The 24,235-nt window shown below is 39.7% G+C and overlaps 1 long non-coding RNA gene across 1 annotated transcript; it reads left to right on the top strand.

Moving 5' to 3' along the window:
- The first annotated feature begins 1,563 nt into the window (after positions 1–1,563).
- On the top strand, positions 1,564–23,452 carry LOC132648241 (uncharacterized). Its single transcript, XR_009586612.1, has 3 exons — positions 1,564–1,611; positions 11,543–11,659; positions 22,734–23,452. It is a non-coding gene; the product is annotated as an uncharacterized LOC132648241 (long non-coding RNA).
- Positions 23,453–24,235: the final 783 nt, after the last annotated feature.

Here is a 24,235-nt window from a genome sequence, read left to right as displayed (position 1 = left end):
TTAGAGAAGACTTTGGCATTTTTGCTCTCTGCTGCATCTCAAACACCTGAAACAGCGTTTGGCTCAGAAAACAGGTTTTCTGTCCATCTTGCTTTCCTTCTTGTGCCTCTTGTTATCACTTACCATGGGTAATATTTAACCCCTATTTGTATGGTTTCACAGAAACCTGACACAGGTGGCTATAGATTACAATTCATCAGGGCTATTGCTAGACCTCTTGAGAGCTTTTCTATTTTTGGTGATATTTTAGAGCTCAGGGGCCTGGGAAGAGAAAGAAAATGGAATTCATCTTTAGTCACTGTCATAAAAATGTCTGCCCTTGGTTCCCAATGGCACAGTATGGCTGGTGTAGTTTTAGAGTTTGTATGGTGTCTTTAAGGACAGCAAAATGACCTAAATGGTGGTCCAGGTAATTCTGTCAGTCTGTAATAGATATTTTGCTTGGTTATAAGGTCCATATTTTCAAAAAGTTCTATTTATTTATTTTTATTTTATGTTCAGGAATGTTTTGTCTTCATGTATGTATGTGCACTGTTTGACTGCCTGGTATTCACAGATCCTGTGGAACTGGAGTTAGCGATGGATAAGTTACCTTGTGGGTGTTGAGGCCTGAACCTCTGGAAGAGCAACAAGTATTCCTAACTGCTGACCCATCTCTCTAGCACCTCAACTTCTTTCGTAGCACCAGGGAAGAATAAAGCAACTGTTGAGCAATGCATTTCACATGATAACTATTTGTTCTTGCTAATTCATTGTGATATGAAGTTGGTCTGTTGGTTAGAAGTAATACTGTGCAAGATACCATAACAACTTACATTCGATTGACTATGTCTACTACTAGACATATGATATTATTAGTAGCAATAAGTGCTTACAAGAAACACAAATTCTGGTCACCATTGCATTGCCAATAGTGCCAACCCAACAGTAGTGTCTGATTTCTGCCTTTTCATCCCAGGAACTAAGTCAGGATCTAGGTTGTTTGTTCTTAGGAAATGTGTATTAAAAGCAGCACCTCTGAGATCACAACATATGGAGGGAAGAACCCACAGGAGACCTTGTCTGGCCTGAGATAGTCTATCCAAACCACTTGGACACGCTCCAGACTGCACTTTAAACCTGCCAAGTAATCTACATTTCTATCATCAAAAATATGTGAATCTTTTCTTGGATTTTTTTTTTTTTTCAAATAACAGGTGTCATTGCTCTTTCTAAGTTCCTGACAGGCAGATAAAGGTAGATTGTCTGGGATTTCAGTTTCGTGTCTCTGATTCTCTGTGAGTTTGAGCCTCTTTTTCTTTACACGCTGGCCTCCTGAGACCTTCCTGCTCATCTCCTTTACTCACATTTCTTTCAACTTTATCTTATTTTTTCAATTTTCAATAGCTCTTTGCCTGTCATAGTATTCTTTTATCTGTTGTATCGTAAATATTTTCTTTAAGTCCATGGCTTTTCTATTTAGATGTGATACCCGTTTCAATTCTAATTAGGAAAAATCTGAACATTTTCCTTTATAGCTCTAGAATTTTTCTTTTCATTTAAAGACCCCTTTCCCATTTCTAGGTTGTACACATGGCTTCCAAGATTTGGTTCTGAAGCATTCATTGCATGGTAAGCATGCATTTAATAATTCTGGGTTGTATTTTAGTGTGCAAGAGCAGCAGAACTCCATTTTATGAATTGGATGATCAATTGTGCCATCTTTATTTACTATGTGAAACATTTCTGAACTGAATAAGGCACCAAATTTAACATGGGTTGGATTTTCAGAGGATGTGGATCTTTTGTTGGGTTCTCTTTTATGGCGTAGACACCAGCACTGTGCTGATCATGTGATGGTGACTGGTGCCCTGTAGTCTCTGTCAAGGCAAGTTCCCCTTTATGTTTCTTTTGTTATTGTGCCTTTATGAGATAGCATGTGCTGACATGATATGGATTGTTCTATATCAAGTTCAAAAGACTCGACATTTTGTTAGATGACGTCTTCTGTTTTATATTTAAGAAGTACTTTATAGTATTTTTTAATCTAAGAATATAGCATATTTTAAGACATTCATATGTTTTATTTTCACCAAGGTTTTATATTTTTCTATGTAGATGTTTGAGACTTGTATTTATTAAATTTATTCTAAGTATTTTTCTGATCACAATTTTAAGCAGAAACATTTATAAATTTTACTCTGAAGTGAGTTTTGAAAGTGTTACAAGATGTTAAAATAGAAGTTGCTGTTGAAGAACAAAGAAATAAAAATGTCACACCAAAGTCAGGTCACCCTGACCATGATTCACAGAGCAGAAGACTGGGAATCAGCTGGTGTTTCTTGAATTCCTCACCTTCTCTCAGGCTACAGAAGGTTTAAAGGTTTTTTAGGAACACAGCATGATGGTCTTAGTGTGTATCTGTGATGTTCCCTAGGAAACAACAGGGCAAAATGTGTTGAATTCCCACAAGAGAATAATCATATGAGGGTCAACTTTATTGGCACTGTAAAGACATTTATTACCTGGACTGACCACAGGTTGGGCATACTGTTGATGACAAGCTGCCCAACCAATTCAGGCAGTGCAGCCAGGGTTAAAAAGCCTGAAGCAGAAACTCTATCTGTGCTTCTTCAGCTGAGGTCCGGGGGTGGGGGCACCAAACAAGGAATTCTCCCCTCTCTTCCATATTTTCCTCTTCCTTCCCTTGCCTTCCTTGCCCCTCCCCTCCCTTCCTTCTCCTGTTCTCCCCTCCCCTTCCTTATGCTAGGACTGCCCAAACAGCCAGTGAGAGATGAGCTGTGGAAATCTGAACAAGGGCTGGAAATAGCAAGGGAAGCTGGATGGATAAGCAGGAGGTCATGGAGGCTAAAGTGTGATGCCAAGAGAACCTACGAAGGTCTTATCACTGCCTCAGTGATAAGAGTGACAAAGTGGAAACCATGGGTGATACTGCTGGACTTTGGCAGAAGTGTCAGAAACTGAATCCAAAAGTTGATTAGTTTAAACTCCATTGGGAACTACATTTCACAAATCTGTTGTATAGGTTGGAGTTGCAAACTGTACCATCTGCATAGTCTGTTACAGAAAATAATTCCAACTCAAAAAACTAGCTGATGTGCTAATGATTAAAGACTCTTTCACTTACTTTTGTTTTTCTTATACTTTTGTTTCTTACTTTTGTTTTATATTATCTTTCCTCTGCCATTTTTGTTACTGGGGAATTGAGCCTACAACCTTGAACGGTCTAGGAGAGTGCTCTATGGCTGAGCTTTGCCTCCATCTCTTTTCTCCATTAAATGATAAGTTCAGTCATGCTGTACTATCTCTTAATGGTCTTGGCTTCATATTATTTAAGTATATTTTATGATAGTCTTTCTGCATCCATTCTTTCACGTGTTTTTTATTCTGTGCACAACATATACCCCCTTTCTCTCCTTCCTGCCTTGTTTTCTCTCTCTCTCTTCCCTGTATCCTATTGTTTCTTCTTCTTCACCATAACCTTTGGCAGCTTTTAAGCTCGGCGGATACTAACCATACTCCAACTTCTGCCTTCTATCTCCTTTTGTCTCCTCAGTTTTTTCCCCTAGTTAATCTATTATGAATCTCTCTCCTATTTCTATGTACTCATGTTCTACTCCAAAATATCAGATCTCAGTATACTATCCGTGTTACTTTAATACTTCATAATTTTTTAAGTTAAGAGAGAAGACCATAGCTGGGTATGGTGGTGCATGTCTGTAAGCCCTGTACTCTGGGAGGATCCCTGTGAGTTCGAGGCCAGCCTGGTCTACAAGGTAGGTCTAGGACAGCCAAGGATACATAGAGAAACCCTGTTTTGAAAAAAAAAAAAAGATCATTTTTTAACAAGCTAATATAAAAAAAAAAAAAAAACAACAACAAAGCAGTATGAGCTCTCAAAAATACCAATTCTACAGTAATGGATCCCAATGGAAATTAGCAACTGATTTCATGCCAGAGACTGCCCCTGCTCCTGTTGCTAGGGGACCCACTTGGAGACAGAGTTGCCTATGGGCTACATCTGAGCAGGGGCTGTTGGTGATCTTCATGCATGGTCTTTGGTTGCTCTTTGATCACTTACCCCTGGTGTGGTGGCCTTACCAGGCCACAGAGGAAGAGGATCCAGGCAGTCCTGATGAGAATTGATAGGCTGGGGTCAGATAGTAGGGGATGGGGGAAGAGGGAAGGAGGATGGGACCAGGAGAAGATGAGGGAGGGGGCTACAATTGGAATAAAATGTGAATAAATTATACAAAATAATAAGATAAAAAAATTAGTTACAAAATTCCAGATAAAAAGTTAAACTACAATTATAAGGATAATTAAAGAAATAAAAGGATGAAGATAATCCCCTAACTGGATTCAAAGAGAATACTAAAAGAATACGAAGAGAATAAAATAAGTCTATAAAGGAAATAAAAAATTCAATAAAGAAATATAAATCTTAAAAAAATATATATTACAAAGTTTAGAAATGGTAAGTTTGTACCAAATGAAAACACAGTAGAAAGCCCTAAGAATAGAATAGATCAAGTGGAAGACAGAATATCAGAGTTTACATAATTATACTCTGACAACACAAAGTATGAAAGCACGAGGTCTGCAGGGCACACTGAAAGATCAGAACTAAGAACCATGGAAATAGAAGGAAGAGAAATTGGCATTCCCCCAGATCTATAGAAAATGACCAACTAGATTTAGGAGGCATTTAGTATGACAAAAAGGCTAGACTAGAAAACATACCCAAATCTATATCAAGCCATGAGATTAAAGAATAATACAAAATCTCCCAAATAGAAAACTTTCCAAGTCCAAATGGATTCACTGCAAAATTGTATAGTTTATAAAGGAAAACCCAACACTAATCTCTGTCAAATGTTTTCATAAGATAGAAAAGGAAAGGAATGTACCCAAACTCTTTTTGTGAAACCAGTATTACTCTGATATCAAAATATAAAGGCACAATAAAAAGAAAATTATAGGCAAATATTTCTGATAAACATAGACATAAAATTTCTTAATAAAATACTTACAAGTTGAACTTTGCAGCACATAGAAAACATCATTACCATGATCAAGTTGGCTTTATTTGAGAGATTCAAGAGTGTCTCACCATATGCAAATAAAGATGTAATACATCTAATAAAGATGCTGGAGAAGAGAAACCACGCGCTCACTGCAGTAGGTACAGAAAGGCCTTTGCCACTATAAATTTGAGTTGTTCCCATTTTTTGGCTATTAGGAATAATGTTCCTGAGAATATCCACATACACATTCTTATATAGACAAGTATTTTTATTTCTAATGTTTACATACATTGCAGTGGAATTGATGGATCATGTGGTATATTCCTACATTTCAAAGTGTTGGGAAAGTGTTTCTGTATTGCTCATACCAGTTTATAATTCTCCAAGAAATATAGGAAATGCTAACAGATGCTAAAACATGGAAAAACTTCAAAAAGCATTGTGCTGTGGAAAAGAAGCCAGTTAATAAATATGACTTGGCTTCTATTAAATGCCCAAGGTAGGCAATTCCATAGAAACAGAAAGATTAACAATTGCTTAGAGCTAAAATGATAGGATATTGGGGAATGAAAACTAACAAGAACAGATTTGCTTTTGGGGTGATGAGAATATGCTGAAATGAAGCAGAACTGTATATTTGAAAAGGAGAAGCTACAAAAACACAAAAGAGGAGCTGGGAAAATCCTTTTTATTTCAACGTGCATGAGACCAAACACATCCTTCTCAAATACAAAGGATTTACACAAAAATACCAAGCACAGATAGACCATGAAAGCAGTACCATGCTAGCAAATATTTAACAAACAGCAGATTGGGGGTGGTGACCTTGGAAAAGGAACCTTTATGTATAGCTTCAGTGGATTTTCATGTTGTAGATTAGTGCAGACACTGGATCCAAGGGGAAATGGATGCATAATATGGACATAAAATTCTCAGAGTAAAATAAAATGGCCATGGTGACAGCTAATATTGGCAGCGTTAGCATGTTCCAGAAACACGTATCTGGACTTGTCTGTGAGGAAGTTTGGGTAAATTGAGGTAGGGAGTCCTTAAATGTAGGAAAGATAATCTCATCAACTGGGAGCCAGGACTGAGTGAAAAGAAACAAAAACTGAGATGAACACCAACATTCAACAATGTCTACTTTTTGGCTATGTATGCAGTTTGGCTAGCCGCCTCCTGCTCTGGCTGATGTGCCTCCCCTATCATGGTAGCATGTACCCTCAAACTATTAGCAAAATCAGCACTTCCATAAACTACTAGCAAAAATAAGCCTTCCCTCTTCTCTTACTTTCTTTTAGGTGTTTGGTCCCTGCAAGCAAATAACTGACACAGAAAATTAGTATTGAGAAATGGGACCATTGCTGTGATTATTCTGATCACATGGTGCATAGGCCTTTCAAACTCATTTATAGGAGTAATGTGGAAGAGCTTGGAACCCACGTCTAAATTTCTGAAGGGCTACTTCCCATAGATGGAATGCAACAGAGATGACTAAATATCCAGGCTTCCTTTTATTTCTGAGATTAAAAAACATAAATCTTACAGTTTACTTTTGACATACTTCAGAATTTGAACAAGAATTTATAAAATCTCATTTATTACTATATTTTGTTTTATATTGCTTTGCTTTTTGAGACAGGGTTTCCTTGTGTAGCCTTTACTTTCCTGGACTTGCTTTATAGATCAGGCTGGCCTCGAACTCACAGAGACCTGCCTGCTTCTGACTCCCTGAGCGCTGGGATTACAGACGTGCACCACTGTGCCCAGCTCATTACTATACTTAAAATCTAATAGAATATTATAAGTCATGCTTGTTTTCAAATATATGTGTATTCCTAAGTCCCTGCAGAGATAATACCCAAGTCCTGAGTGAAGGAATGAGTCCTCCATCCATTAATTAGTTACTGGTAATGAATTCATTCTCTACATCTTTGCCATTCAGGCATGGAAGAGCATCAGTTGTGTGTTAGTGGCTTGCAAAGTTAATGTAGTTGGTGGAAAGTCAGCATTTTAATGCCCATTTTGATTTGCATCCATGACTAAACACCTGGCAGGGAACATCTGATCTTTTCCAGAGGGAAAGTCTAAATCCTGCACCTAAAGATTTAGTCTCAAAATTGACATTGTGTAATTCTCTTTGCCATTGCAAAGTAGCCAAGGGTATTTCTGAATCTCAGCTTTTTCATTCATATGTATTAAATCAACTTGAAATTGTTAAAATGGGACTCTGTCTGCTCCAAGGCTTTAAGCTCTGGAGAAAGGAGAGCTGTCATCCTAGTGAGATGCTGGTACCTCTGCTTGCTGGAGTGTGTCCCTGTCACTCTCCAGGTAGATGGCTTAACACACTTTGTTGACAGCGAGCAGCAAAGGAAGCTTCCCAGCAGGACTGTCACACAGCTGCCCTGCTGAGTGAGCGCCCTAAGTACATGCCAGGGAGTCTTTTCTTCTTGAGAGCAGTGGGGATGAGTTTTCCTCAAGTCGCCATATCCACTGAACTTCAAATTCTGTGGAAGCTTCAAAAATCGGGATGTTTTAAGAGATACCTCTTTCAGAGGAAGTTTTGTTTGTGATTTTGAGTTCCCTTTACAGTGCTACTTCTCACGTCTGCTAAATCTTTCTCCTTTGTGACTTGTTATAATAAGTAGATATTTAAAAATAGATATTTAGAATTTTGAATTTCAAGCTTCTGAATTTTGTTTACACCCAGGTGGCAAAGCAGAATGCAAATCTTTGGTAGTCTTTTCATCCACATTATGAGCAAAGGAACTGCAACACTCCCCATCGTGCAAATTAAAGGACCCAAGGTGCCTTATTGCAGATACCCAAGGCTCTTTGTGTTATTTAACACTTGCTGCTCTTTTTTAACAGGAGGGAGAGTGTGAGAATATCTGTGCAATGCAGTGAGGCCTGCAATTTCACAGGTGTATTAACCAAAATCTAATTATATCTTGATTTAAAAAAAAAAACCCAATCAAAAAACCTGTTTCTAAAGAAGCAGCTTCTGTAAGAACAAACTTAGCAGTGACTCTATCACAAATGTGCTCCTTGGTAAAAATGACATGATACTAGAATTATTCTTGGACACATGAAAGAAAAGAGCAGCATCTTTTTTTTTTTTTTTGTTCTTGCATCTCTGGAGCACATAGAAATGTGACATCATAGCTTAGCCAACTCTTCACTCATGAAACATCTGCCTGCTTTTAACTAATGATACACTAAGTGAAATAGTAGACTTCTTGATCATCATCTTTTTGTAAAAATTGGCTTCTTTTTCTGAGTTGGCAAAAATTAATTGGTGTTGTATTTTGAATTTTCCTATTGAGTGACGATGCCCCTGACAATGTCAGTCTTTTGTGTTTATATAACCTTGTCAAATTACAAGAAATACAGAGAGCAGAGGAGATGGATGAGTGGGTAAAGGAGTACTTACTGCACAAGCATGGCTATAGGAGTTTAGTACTCAGAATCCATGAAGAGCCAGACCAAGAGCAAAAGCCCCTTTAATGCCAGGGCCTCTGTGGAGAGACAGGAGAATTCACAGGGACCAGCTAGCTTGGCTTATATGAAAGAAAACAAAAAGAGAGACTCTCTCTCCAGGTGGAATATGAAGATGTACATGCAAAGTTCTCCTCTGACCTCCATGATTGTGAGATGGCATGTGCATGTGTACATATGTGAAATTGCACACATAATCATATACTCTCACATACATACTAAATACATGAGAAATGTTAACTTTGTTGGTTTGCATTGAATGGGAGAAAATTTATGCTAAATGACCATGTGACTCATATTCAAATGCTGAATAGTGTCCAGGATCTTTAACATATTAAAGAATCATAACTTGGTAAAAAGCTAATAATAAATTAAGGATCATTTAACTTATTGGAAAAACCAGAACAAAAGCAATAAATGCATAACATAATTTAAAAAGTTTTAATTTTTATTTAGTTATGAGACATAAAAGCAATTTTCACTCTAGTTTAGGAATAAGACAATATTTGTTAGTCAGTATTTGGGATTGCCTACCATAAATGTTCAGATTTCCAATAAACGACCACAAGACACAGGCATATATGATCCTTGACCTTCTGCGATAAATTTAGACAGAATTAGTTGAAGCAGTTAGTAGTCATGTTATTTTATCCATAATTTTTCTATAAATTAGAGCCACAGTTCAATTAGACTGAGTTTAAAATCAGTTGTACTTGGGTGCATGGGTGGTTTATAAGTTTTACAAGTTTTAGAAGTTCAAGACAATGCAAGTTTTGAATATGCCATTCTGAATATGCTTTCTTAACCAGTCAGAAATATGTAACCAATTAATATACATGCAAGTATGATGCAGTTTTACTATTTCCACCATAATTTTGAGGCAGGTAAAAATAGAGATTAGTAACCTGGGACTTGCATCACAAAGGCATGTTCTTCTGTTAATGGAGCAGTAGCAACCTAGGAAGTCCCTGTGCACTGAGCTCCATGTGCATGCCATTCTGAAAAATAGAATAAACAGCTCTCCCCTGCTGTTTCTATTCAGATGTGTTCCAGAACATAGCCAGGTATGTGGATAATGGGACAATCCTGTAAATGAGCAAAAGGCACACTGAATATGCATTTAGGGAAAAACCTCTACTTACCATCTTACACCTATGTATAATCAGGCATACATGTGATTGCAATCACATGTATCACGAGGAGGGCCATATGCACAGTAGGGTAAAGTACACGAAATCAAAGTTTGTCAATAAAAATAGTAAATCATGTATTCAAATTATACCCCTTAGGCCCTGTTGTTGAACACAACACTTATATTTCTCATTGAACAGGGAAAGTTGAACTGGTGTCAACGAGAGCCTTCACCCCTAATGGCTAGTATTTATGGGACTGGAAAGTACTGTGCATGCTACCAGGGGAGCAAGGTGAACACCAATCCAGCTACAATCTTTGTTATCTACAGCAGTGACCTACTTGGATGATACATTGGTGCAATAATGGCACAAATGTTGTGGGAGTAATCAACTGCTCTCTGATTGGATTTAAAGCCCACTTCATGAGCTAGACCCCATGCCTGATGCTGCTCAAGTGGCCAAGAACCTGAGACTAGATAGGTCATTGATAGGGAAAACCCAAATTTCTACTGTTCTGCTAAAGAGCAACAAATGACTCCTAGTGACATTATTATATACCACAGAGCAGTGTCTCACTCAGCCATTATTACACATGGTTACTTTTACAGTAGATGGTCACTAACAGAGAGACCCACAACTAGAAAATGTGCAGAGAGTGGGACTTTAAAACAGTCAGTCCTAAATGGGATACCTTCATCAAACCCCTACCCACAGGGCTCAGGGGGCTATGTGGAAGAGGAGGCAGAAAGATCGTAAGAGCCAGAGGGGAAGAATGACATCAGGGAAACAGTGTCTTCCAGATACATCAGCACGGATGGCACGTATAAACTCACAGAGACAGCGGTAGCATGCACAGGGACTGCACAAGTTCGAGCCAGATGGGGTCCCAGTTCAGAGAGAGAGGGAAGTAGACACATTCCTACTTCCATTCCTAACCAACGAAATGTCTCTAGGTGACATTCACTTACACAAAACAAAATTAGTTTTCTCCAGTGCAGTCTCATGGTGCGTATTCGCCACACTGAGATAGCATAGGTTAAGAGAGTCCATGGTTGACTATACAAAGGAAACCTTACTATTAATGACTCACAGTTGAAAGTAAAGAATAAAAGAAAGCTAAACAACTGAAGGATGCTTTTTAAGACTGATGAGTAGGGTGCAGAGTGTGCGGTTGATGAGTGACAATACTCTATTTGCTCCTTAGGAACCGTTCTAGATCACCTTCACGTGTTCTAGACCTTGTTCTTCAGGAGATCAACAGCTGAATAAATGTGACTCAACTTTTAGTGTCTTTTGACATTTGGCAATAGAATAGGATGATTAAAAAATAAATCTACCAACCACCTCAAATCAACTCTACTTCTTTTGGAGTAGGAGGAAAAAAGCATCATCATTCTCAATTTCACTCTCTTATAATGAAAATTAACCAGATAGAGAGCACTTGAAGCTTGCAGCATCAGATAATGTATGTAAAGACGCACATGGCCAGTATAAATGGTTCTCATTCCTCCATATGGAAATTCTGTGGGTAGAAGCCTGGAGACATTCATATTTTACAATGTAAGTGTTGAAGATGACTGCCAGAAGAACCTTGTAGGCTCATATGATAGGTGCTGATGAAATGTTGTTACTGCTTAGTCATGTAAGATTTAAGCAGAAAATATGTGTTTCCCCAATCATCTCTTATCTTTAAAAATGTGTTTGTTGGTCCCCCATCCCTAGAGGCCTATGGTACACCTGAGCAGCCCTTGGCTTGGAGGTCTTTCTGCCTGCTCCCAGCTGCCTGACCCACCTTGGTCAGAAACAGGGAGTCCAGCAGAGACAGTGAACCCAGGGGAGCTGAGCTAGGTATATGACCCAAGCCCTGTTGTCTCTCATCCCCAGCAGGTCTGTGGGGCACCAGAGGAGCGCTTAACTCAGAGACACATCTTCTTGCTCCCCATCTACCTGGCCCACCTGGGTCAGAAACAGTGAGTCCAGCAGACAATGAACCCAGCTGAGGTAAGTTCCACATAGGCTTCATTCTCTCTGATCCTGAGAAGGCAGAGGGGGCACCAGAGCAGCTCTTGGCTTAGAAGTCTTTCTGCCTGATCCCCAACTGCCTGGTCTACCTGAAACACAGCCAGTGAACCCAGTGGAAGGATCACAAGAGTCAACCAGCTGGCTAGAGGCGAGTGTAAGAACACAAGCAATAAAGTTCAGGGCCATATGGTACCACTGAAAAAGAGTGGTCCTATCGCAGCAAGCCCTGGAGATACTATCACACCCAAAGCAGAAGAAAAAGATTTTAAATCTGAGTTTATGAAAATGATAGAGGCAGAAAAGGAAGAAAATAAAGCTCTCAAAGTAGCACAGGAAAATAAATTCAAACAGATGAAAGAATTGAACAAATCCCTTAAAGAAATTAAGGAAATACAGGAAACTATAATAAAACAAGAGAAAGCAATGAATAAAACTGTATAAGACCTAAAAATGGAGCTAGAAACAACAAAGAAAAAACACAACCTGAGATAATCCTGGAGGTGGAAAACCTAGGGAAGAGGACAGGAACTGCAGACACAACCACCACAAACAGAATGCAAGAGATAATCTCAGGGGTAGAATACACAATTGAAAAAATCGATACATCAGTCAAAGGAAACGTTACATCAAAGCAGCTCCTGACACAGAACATCCAAGAAATCTGGAACACTATGAAAAGAGGAAACCTAAGAGTAACAGGAATAGAAGAAGGAGAAGACTCCTAGGTCCAAGGCCCAGAAAATATTTTCAACAAAACCATAGAAGGAAACTTCCTCAACCTAAAGAAAGAGAGGCCTATATACATACAAGAAGCTTACAGAACACCAAATTGATTAGACCAGAAAAGAAAATCACCGTGACACAAAATAATCAAAACATTAAATGTATAGAACAAAGAGAATATTAAAAGCTGCAAGGGAAAAAGACCAAGTCACATATAAAAGCAAACCTATCAGAATTACACCTGACTTCTCACCAGAAACTCTAAAAGTCAGAAGGGCCTGGAGATGTCTTACAGACACTATGAGACCACAAATGTCAGCGCTGACTACTGTACCTATCCAAACTTTTAATCACCATAGAGGGAGAAAACAAGATATTCCATGACAAAAACAAATTTAAACAGTACCTATCCACAAATCTAGCCTTACAGAAGATACTAGAAAGAAAACTCCAACCCAAGGAGGCCAACTACACACAGGAAACCACAGGAAACAAGTAAACCCCATATCAGCAGAACCAAAAGAAGGGGAAATCACATACATTCTACCACCACCTACATCAAAATAACAGAAAGTAACAACAACTGGTCATTAATATCTCTCAAATCAATGGCATCAACTCCTTATTAAAAATACATGGGTTAAATGGTATATACAAAGAACTAAAGAAGCTGAAAAGCAGCAAACCAAGTAATCCAATTAAAAAATGGGGAACAGAGCTAAACAGAGAATTCTCGACAGAGGAATATCGAATGGCAGAAAAACACTTAAAGAAATGCTCATCCTCATTAGCCATCAGGGAAATGCCAATCAAAACGACCCTGAGATATCACCTTACACCCATCAGAATGGCCAAGATGAAAAACTCAAGCGATAACACATGCTGGAGAGGTTGTGGAGAAAGGGGAACCCTCCTCCACTGCTGGTGGGAATGTAAACTGGTACAACCACTCTGGAAAGCTATCTGGCGCTTTCTAAGACAAATAGGAATAGTGCTTCCTCCAGACCCAGCTATACCACTGCTAGGTATATACCCAAAGTCTGTTCAAGTACACAAAAAGGACACTTGCTCAACCATGTTTATAGCAGCTCTATTTGTAATAGCCAGAACCTGGAAACAACCCAGATGTCCATCAACAGAGGAATGGGTACAGAAATTGTGGTATTTTTATACAATGGAATACTACTCAGCAATCAAAAAAGAGGAAATCATGAAATTTGCAGGCAAATGGTGGGATCTAGAAAAGATCATTCTGAGTGAAATATCCCAGAAGGAGAAAGACAAACACGGGATATACTCACTTATATAGACCTATAAGATATGATAAACATAATGAAATCTATACACCTAAAAAAGATAATCAATTGAGCAGACATGGGGTAAGATGATCAATCCTCATTTAGAAAGACAGATGGGATGTGCATTGAACATATGACAGGAGTCTACTGAGCGCATCTGAAAGACTCTAACTAGCAGTGTTTTCAAAGCAAAGACTCATGACCAAACCTTTGGCAGAGTACAGGGAATCATAAGAAAGAAGGGGAGTTAGTCTGATGGGGAAAGGATAGGAGCTCCACAAGGACCAAATATATCTGGGCACACGGTCTTTTCTGAGACTGACATTCAACTAAGGACCATGTATGGATATAACCTAGAACCTCCACTCAGATGTAGCCTGTGGTAGCTCAGTAACCAATTGGTTTCCCAAAGTGAGGGGAACAAGGACTAGTTCTAACAGGAACTCAATGACTGGCTCTTTGGTCTCCCCACCCCCGAAGGGAGGAGCAGTCCTGTTAGGCCACAGAGGAGGGCTTTGCAGCCAGTCCTGAAGATACCTGATAAAACAGGATCAGATGAATGGGGAGGAGGTCCCCCCATCAGTGGACTTGGAAAGGGGCACGGTGGAGATGAGGGAGGGAGGGAGGGACTGGGAGGGAATGAGGGATCGGGACACGGCTGGGATACAGAGTTAATAAAATGTAACTGATAAAATAAAATAAAAAAAAAAAACTTCCAGAAAAAAAAATACATGGGTTAAATGGATATGAAAATAGGACCTTTTTCCCCTGCATACAAGAAACACACCTCAGCAATAAAGATAGACATTACCTCAGAGTAAGGGGCTGGAAAAAGATTTTCTAAACAAATGGATCCAAGAAGTAAGCTGAAGTAGCTATTCTAGTATCTAATAATATAGACTTCCAACCAAAACTAATCATATGAGATGGAGAAGGAAACTTCATACTCATCAAAGAGAAAACCCACTAAGACAACATCTCAATTCTGAACATTTGTGCCCCAAATGCAAGGGCACCCTCATTTGTAACAGAAATATTACTAAAGCTTAAATCACATATTGAACCCTACACATTAAAAGTGAGAGACTTCAACACACCACTCTCTCCAAAGGACAGATCATCAAGACAGAAATTAAATGGGGAAATAATAAAACTAACAGACATTGAGAATCAAATGGGCCTAACAGATTCTAAGAGATAACTACAGAACAGTTCACCCAAACACAAGACACTATACCTTCTACAAAATTGACCATATAGTTGGGCAGAAAACAAGCCTCGGCAGATATAAGAAATAACACCCTGCATCATATCAGACCACTATGGATTAAAGCTAGAACTCAGCAACAACAGAAATAACAGAAAGCCTACAAACTTATGGAAACTGAACAACTCCATACTCAATGATCACTGGGGCAGGGAAAAAATAAAGAAAGAAAATAAAGACTCTCTAGTATTCAATGAAAATGAAGGCACAAAATAAGCAAAATTATGGGACACAAAGAAAGCAGTGCTAAGAAGAAAGTTCATAGCACTAAGCAACTTTATGAAGAAATTGGAGAAATCCCATACTAGTAACTTAGCAGCACACCTGAAAGCTCTAGAACAGACGAAAGCAAATATACCAAAGAGGAGTAAACTACAGGTAATAATCAAACTCAGGGCTGAAATCAATAAATTGGAAACAAAGAAAACAATACAAAGATTCAATGAAACCAAGAGCTGGTTCTTTGAGAAAATCAGAGAGACAAACCCTTAGCCAAACTAACTAAAAGGCAGAGGTAGAGTATCCAAATTAACATACTCAGAAACAAAAGGGGGACATAACAACAGACACTGAGGAAATCCAAAAAATCACTAGGTCTTACTTCAAAAGCCTGCATTTCACAAAATTAGAAAATCTAAAGGAAATGGATGATTTTCTGGATAAATTTCACCTACAAAAGCTAAATCAAGAGCAGAGCAGGTAAACAGTTTAAACAGTACTCTAATCCCTAAAGACATAGAAGCAGTCATCAAAAGTCTCCCAACCGAAAAAAATGCCCAGGTCTATATGGTTTAGCACAGAATTCAAAGAAGAGCTAAAACCAATATTCCTCAAACTATTCAACAAAATAGAAACTGAAGGAACACTGCCAAATTCATTCTATGAAGCCACAGTTACCCTGATACTTAAATCATACAAAGACTCAACAAAGAGAATTTCAGACCAATTTTACTCACAAGCATTGATGCAAAAAATACTCAATAAAATACTCTCAAACCAAATCTAAGAACACATCAAATACATCATCCACCATGATCAAGTAGGCTTCATCCCAGCAATGCAGGGCTAGGTTCAACATGCAAAAATTCATCAACATAATCTACCACATAAACAAAAAACTTAGAGAAAAAAAATACGATCATCTCATTAGATGTAGAAAAAGCCTTTGATAAAATCCAACCTCCCTTCATGATGAAAGTCTTGGAGAGATCAGGGATATAAGACCCATATCTAAACATAATAAAGGCAACATATAAACATAATACAGCAAGCCGATTGCCAACATCAAAGTAAATGGAAAGAAACTTAGAGCAGTTCCACTAAAATCAAGGATGAGACAAGGTTACCCACTCTCTCCATACCTCTTTGATATAGTGCTAAAGGCAGAATCCCCTTCCCTGGGTAGGGTCCCCTGCTCTGTGCCTGACTTCATCTAAAGATTGTCTTTAGATGACAATCACAGCTCCCTGATAGCTCTCCCCTCCCGGTGCCTCTATGTTAATTAGGTACTGTCATTCTACTCTTGTGATAGGAGTGGGCTGTATAATGCAAATCAAGCATTCTTGAAGCCTTTAGTTCTAACCAATTATGTACATCTATTCTTAGAGTCCTCCCACACCCTCTCTACTAGGGCAATCTAGCCTTTGTTCTCTGGAATTAAAGTTGAAATAGCCATCAGCTAGTCCGCAGGCAGGTGGAGAACCATAGAAGGGGAGATAGAATAGACAGAGGTAGGAGAGGGGGCACAGAGACTTAAGAGGGTAGAGAACAGACCTGAGAAGGGCAAGGGCAAGGGCAAGAGGACTGAGGGCCTGTAGAGAAAAGAGAAGTTGAAGGTCAAGGTCGTGACATCTCTGTGACAAGCTGGAGAGCTAAGTCAGAATAGGATCCTGGGAGGATATGAGGGGGATTCAAGCAGAGACTCCTAGTGGCAGAGACCATAAAGACTGAAGAGGACATCCTTTGATTAGACTAATTTCGTAGTAAATGGCAGGGAACACCAACCCATGCACAAAAACTCTGACTCAAAATTTATCTTGCTTAAGACATGCGCAGGGATAAAGATAGAACAAATGGAGCACAGATTGGGAGTGCCAACCCTTGACACTATGAAGGATACTCTATTGAGCCTGCAGACAGGAGCCTGTCAGAGTGGTTCTCTGAGAGACTCTACCCAGTGGCACCTCAAAACAGATGCTGAGACCCACAGTGAAACATTGGTAGATGAGTAGGGAGTCTTGGGAAACGTGGGAGAAGGAGAAAAGGACCTGGTAGTTACAGGAGCTCCACAAGAAAAGCAACAGAGCCAGCTATGCAGGGCCCAGAGGGGATTGCTGAGACTGAAGCATCAACCAAGGACCATGCATGAACTGGACCTAGGGCTCTTACAAAGATGGACCAGATGGACAGCTTAAGCATCAAGTGGGTCCTCTTAATAGGGAAGTGGTGACTGCACTGGACACTGACTCACTTGCCACCTTTTAGATTACTGTCCTCTGGTGGGACTCCCTTGACAGGCCACAGGGCGAGAGGACAGTTCAGTCCCGAGGCAACTAGATGAGCTGGGGTGGATGAGAAAGGGAGCTCCCCTTTTCTGAGGAAATGGGGGGGAGGGGGAGGAAGAAAAGGTGGCACTACTAGGGGAGGAGGAAAGGGGCTACAAGGATGTAAAGTGAATAAATAAGTGAGGAAAAAATGAGGTGAGAGGTCAAAGAAAAAAAGGCAAATGTGTTTGTGATCTGGAAATGAAAATTGACTTTTATCATCAGATGCTGGGGAATTTGAAGAAATATACGAGCGCTGTATATGTGGATGTCACAGAATTCCACTTACCTTTCAGCTGGGTGTGATAATCCATACCTGTAATCATACCACTTAGAAAGTGAAGCCAGCAAGATGAGTTCAGGCCTGCTTTGAAGATTTCAGTCATCTTTCTGAACAGCTCCTTCTTAATGGATTTGGCTGCTGTCCAGTACAACTCTGGTTAGAAAACCTTCTATAAACTCTCATTTAAGATCTTCCTTTGGCTAGGTTGGTAATTCAGACATTATAACTATAGCAGATGGACTTGAAAGGTGATCCTTATAACACAAAGTGACACCACATCATCAGTAGTTCAAAAGATACCTTGGATGTTGGTGAATTTCATGAATGGCAGAGACAAAATATATTTTTCATCTGCCTCTCAGGAAAGCTTTAGAAGAGAGAATGGAAATTGGTGGGAGGGGGGCATCTCTGGGACAAGCCAGATACCTGGGATGGGGGATGCTCCCAGGATCTATGGGGGTGACCCTAGCTAAGATTCCTAGCAGCAGGAGATATGGAGCCTGAAGCTGCCACCTCCTGCAGGGTGGGACTCCCAGCAGAGGAAGGAGGACACCAATCCACCCACAAAACCTTCGACCCAAAATTTACCCTGCCTACAAGATGTGAAGGGATAAAGATGGAACAGAGATGGAGGAAATGGCCAACCAATGACTGACCCAACTTGAGACTACCCCCTGGGAGAGAATCAACCCTTGACACTATTCATGATACCCTGCTATGCTTGCAGACAGGAGCCTAACACAACTATCTTCTGAGAGTCTTCATCCAGCAGCTGATGGAAACAGATACAGAGACCCACAGTCAAACAACAGGCAGAGCTCAGGGAGTCTTGTGGAACAGTGGGAGGAAGGATTGAGGGAGCTGAAGGTGTCAAGGAAATCAGAAGAGGACCTATAGAGTCAACTAACCCATGGGGGATCACAGAGACTGAACTACCAACCAAAGAGCATGCATGGGCTGGAAATAGACCCCTACACATATGTAGCTGATGTGCAGCTTGGTCATCATGTGGGTTGTTAACAATGGGAGTGGGGTCTGTCTTTGACTCTGTGGCCTGCCTTTGGATCTCTTTCCCCTAGCTGGGCTGCCTTGTCAGGCCTCACTAGGAGAGGATGTGCTTAGACCTGCTGTGATTTGATGTGCCATGGGAGATTGGTACTTATGAGGGAGGGGCTCTTCTGCTTAGAGAAGGGTAGGAGTATGGGGAGAGGAGGATGTGAGAGTAGGACTAGGAGAAGAGGAGGGATGGGGCTGTGATCAGGATGTAAAGTGAATAAATAAATAAATTAATCAATTAATAATAATAGTAATAATAATAATAATAATACAAGCACAGGTTCAAAAAAGGAAGAGAAACCTAATATGTTTTCCAAAATGGAAAACATACTTCTTCCTTTTTTTTTTTTTTTTTTAACTATCTTAAATTTGTTTAGGGCCTCTGAAAGGCTCTGCCCTGCAGACTATCAAAGCAGATGCTGAGACTTAATGGCCAAACTTATGGGCAGAGTGCAGGGAATCTTATGAAAGAAGTGGAAAATAGTAAGATCTGGAGAGGACAGGAACTCCACAAGGAGAGCAACAGAACCAGAAAATTTGAACACAGGGGTCTTTCCTGAGACTTATACTCCAACCAAGTTCCATGCATAGAGATAACCTAGAACCCCTGCACAGATGTAGCCCATGGCAGTTCAGTGTCCAAGTGGGTTCCATAGTAATGGGAACAGAGACTGCTTCTGATATGAACTGATTGGCCTGCTCTTTGATCCCTGAGGGGGGAGCAGCCTTACTAGGCCACAGAAAAATGACAGTGCAGCCACTCCTGGATGTGATCTGATAGACTAAGATCAGAAGGAAGGAGAGGAGGACCTCCCCTACCAGTGGATTTGGGGAGGGGCTTTCGTGGAGAAGGGGAAAGAAGGAAGAGATTGAGAGGGGAGGAGGAAGGGAACTAGAGGGGGTATACAAAGTAAATAAAGTGTAATTAAAAATAAAATAAAAAATAAAAAAATGTTTATTTGTATTATTTCAGTTTCTTTTTTAATTTTAATTTAATTTAATTTTTAATTACACTTTATTTACTTTGTATCTTCCCCTAGTTCACTCCCTCCTCCCCTCCCAACCCCTCTTTGCCTCCCCTTTCTCCATTCATGCCCCTCCCCATGTCTGCTGGTAGGGGAGGGTTTCTTTTAGTTCCTTCTGATCCTGGTCTCTCAGGTCTCATCAGGAGTGGCTGCATTGTCTTACTCTGTGGCCTGGTAAGGCTGCTCCCCCCTCAGGGGGAGGTGATCAAAGAGCAGGACAATCAGTTCATATCAGAAGCAGTCTCTGTTCCCATTACTATGGAACCCACTTGGACACTGAACTGCCATGGACTACATCTGTGCAGGGGTTCTAGGTTATCTCTATGCATGGAACTTGGTTGGAGTATAAGTCTCAGGAAAGACCCCTGTGTTCAAATTTTTTGGTTCTGTTGCTCTCCTTGTGGACCTCCTGTTCTCTCCAGATATTACTATTTCCCACTTCTTTCAACTTCTTTCATAAGATTCCCTGCATTCTGTCCAAAGTTTGGCCATAAATCTCAATATCTGCTTTGATAGTCTGCAGGGCAGAGCCTTTTGGAGGTCCTCTGTGGGAGGCTCCTAACTTGTTTCCTGAAAAGCAACAAATCAAGTAATCCAATTAAAAAATGGGGAACAGAGCTAAACAGAGAATTCTCGATAGAGGAATATTGAATGGCAGAGAAACACTTAAAGAAGTGCTCAACATCATTAGCCATCAGGGAAATGCAAATCAAAACGACCCTGAGATTTCACCTTACACCTATCAGAATGGCCAAGATCAAGAACTCAAGTGACAACACATGCTGGAGAGGTTGTGGAGAAAGGGGAACTCTCCTCCACTGCTGGTGGGAATGTAAACTTGTACAACCACTCTGGAAATCAATCTGGAGCTTTTTCAGACAACTAGGAATAACACTTCCTTAAGATCCAGCCATACCACTCCTAGGCATATATCCAAAAGAGGCTCAAGTACACAGTAAGGACATTTGCTCAACCATGTTTGTAGCAGCTTTATTTGTGATAGCCAGAACCTGGAAACAACCCAGACACCCCTAAACTGAAGAATGATGCAGAAATTGTGGTACATCTACACAATGGAATATTACTGAGCAATGAAAAACAAGGAAATCAGGAAAATTTGCAGGTAAATGGAGGGATCTGGAAAGGATCATCCTGAGTGAGCTGTTCCAGAAGCAGAAAGACATACACAGTATATACTCACTCATATAGACGTGTGATATAGGCTAAACGTACTAAAATTTGTACAACTAAAGAAACTAATCTAAAGGAAGGACTCTGGCTAAAAATGCTCAATCCCCATCCCGAAAGGCAAAGAGGATGGACATCAGAAGAAAACATACTTTTATCTTTGGCATTTACCTCAGTATATAAAGCACATAAACTGGGTTAAGAATATAGTTCATTAACATTGTAAGTTCCTTATTCCCCCACCCCCTCATTTAAGGTAGAGCTATCTGCACAGTTCTACAGTTGATCCATGTCTCTCTCTGGCTTTGTCTTATTTTGGATGTTCCCTTTGCAGACCCTGAGTGGGCCTTTGAGTCTTTGGTCTTTATATCTGCCCCGATGCACTTCATGAGGCCATAGGCCATACAATTTCATTACTCTGGTAATTGGATGGGAGTTTTCTTGCAGACAACCTTTCCTTGTCTATAAATCGAGGAATATTAGACACACCCTCTTTCTGTTACATAATAACCATTTTTCAATTCACCTCATAATATGAATATTTTTGAAGATTAATGCTTGAATAAATAAATAAATGTTACTACAGAAGGATGTATAAAAGTCAGAAACTAGCCTAATATATCATATTTTACTGGACTAGGAAATATTAATATTTTGATGAATTCTGGTTTTATTCAGCTGGCCAGTCATAGGACGTGGAACCTGGGTGGAAATTTTCTTTAACTGTTTTCATAGGCTGACTCTCGCAGTCTGGCAGTGATGGAGATACTACAAAACATTTGTATTTTTTCTTGAACCCAACCATTCTCTGACTTATATAACAATTATCAAAAAGTAGACTAGGTGACCTCAAAGAATGGAGAGGAAAATCACCATAGCTACTGATAGGATAAAACAGCTGGTATTTCCTTGGGGGAAGAGTCAAAGATACTAGAGAAGTGCATGAGCTGACAAGAGTAGTAATAAAATTCTAAGTGATCTATTTCTCAGCAAAATACACATTCAAGAAAACAACAACAAAAACTGCAATTGTTTTTTTTTTTCTCTCTCAATGAAAAGGAGAACAACAACACAATTTGGAACAATGAAAGTAAAACACAGATGAAATGGAAAGGTTTCCTGTAGTGATTTCACTTCAAATTAGTTTTATTTTTTCAAATGACATTTTATGCCAAAGTTATTTTATTGGGGCAAACAGAAATTCCTTCATTATGTAAAAGGGGAAATAAAGACTTGTTAATAGTGATGCATGCAAATTTTACCAATAAAATACAGCTGGAGGACAAAGGGTTGGAAAAAAACCCACAAATTGGTATCAAACCAAAGAGAGAGTTTTTGATATTGTTTCTGAGCTCATGTCCTAAATTAGTGCCTTCAGCATTTTAGAAGAAAAGTTAGTGGAAATTCACAATAGTTCTATCATCCAGCTCCAGCCCTCCTTGAATTCCGTCCAGCAGGATTGTGAAGAAGAAGGGGCTGGTTTATGGGTGGGCAGAGGAACTGGACACAAGTGCTAACTTGGGTAGGAGTAGACCACGAGGTTATTTCTAATTGTAATAAATATAAATCCATGCAGACGCTCAGACGAGATGGATATCATGAAATATAAAAATCAGAAAATGTTGATGTTGAAAACAAAAAAGTATTTTCCTCTTCCTGTGTTGTAACAGGGTACACAAGCCTCACTTTGGGAACCTACATGGAAGCATATTGTGCACAGGGGAGTTCCTGTTCGCACACCACAGTGTTGCAGCAGCCTTCTGAGTCTTTGCCATGATACTGCACGTGGTGCCTTCCTGGCTTTGCAGTGCTGGACTACACAGGGAGCTAAAAGAAGACTAAACCCAAGAGTGTGGGACTACTCACCACTCAACTGTATCTTCTCAATGTATTTGTATTTATTGAGTACCTGCCATGCACCAGGAAAAAGTAATTACTTTTCCACCAACGCCTGAGTGGTTATTACAAAAGAAAGTCCATTCTGCTGATTCTTTGGTTAATCTTCAGGCAAAGATTCACAAGCGTTCTTCTCATACAGAGCGCAATGATATGAACCATGAAAATTTCCAAATGCTGTTTGAAACAGCAGAGGGGCTGCCATTGCTCTCACCCCAGTCTGACAAAGGAGTAACCCACGGAGTACAGCCCTTTTTTTTGTTGACAGTGAAATGATATGGTCTCTGACTGCCCAAAGTCCAGATCTGTAAAAATCTATAAACTCTGGCATATAAGACACCATGTTCTAAGCCAACCAGTAAACTAACGAGAACCCAGTTTTCCTTGCTTATGTCACCTGAGGGCAAAACATCAGTTACAAAGCTCCTGTAAGCAGTGATGGTAGACAGAAGTGGGACTGTAGCCAATGATATGGCTTCATATCATTGTTTCAAAGTTTCATACTGGACCTTAACGTTCCTGGAAATGAAGTTTGTCAGTGTTCCAAATAAACCAAAGAATTCTAGAGAATAAAACTCTGTTTGTTTAAAGTATTTTCTTTTCCATGATGTTAGGACTTTTGCTTTTCTGTGATTTTAGTGACCATTATCCTTCTGCATTTTGCACTTTCTAGAGAAGGAATCGGCCGACCACGTGTATATATTGCCATCTTGATGTCTTGGGGCACTTCTCTATCCTCCACTGGTACCATGACAGTACACTCTTATTTGGGTACCATCATTTTGGCACCTCAGGTGACTCTATTTTAACTTAATTTTTGTTTTGCTTTGTGGAGACATGATCTCATAACTGAGGTTGGCTTCAAACTGAATACACAAGATGACATTAAGTTTTTAACCTTGTCCTGCCTCTACTCCCCAAGTGCCTGGGATTACAGGTACGAGCTGCCATGCCAGGCTCCATTTCAATTCTTTAGACCCACATTTTTCCACTTGTGTCACAGGTATAGTGGCATGCTTTACTGTCTTATCACACAGATTATATAAAAATATATAAAAAGATTAAAGAAAAACACTTAGTTCAGAGCTGGGCAACAGTGCACACTCAGTAGATGAAAACTCATTTCCTCCCAGACTGTTCCTTAGGGCTTGTGTGGAGAACACAACTTTGAAGACATTCCAGGTGAGACTATTCACTTATTGATTATTTTATGAGGTCATTTTTTTTTTTTTTTATTGGGACAAGAGCTTCTGTTTTCTAAAAGGCTCAGCAGGCT

This window comes from Meriones unguiculatus, chromosome 16, assembly GCF_030254825.1.
Source record: "Meriones unguiculatus strain TT.TT164.6M chromosome 16, Bangor_MerUng_6.1, whole genome shotgun sequence".
Lineage (NCBI taxonomy): Eukaryota > Metazoa > Chordata > Mammalia > Rodentia > Muridae > Meriones > Meriones unguiculatus.
This window is presented reverse-complemented; position numbering and strand designations above follow the sequence as displayed.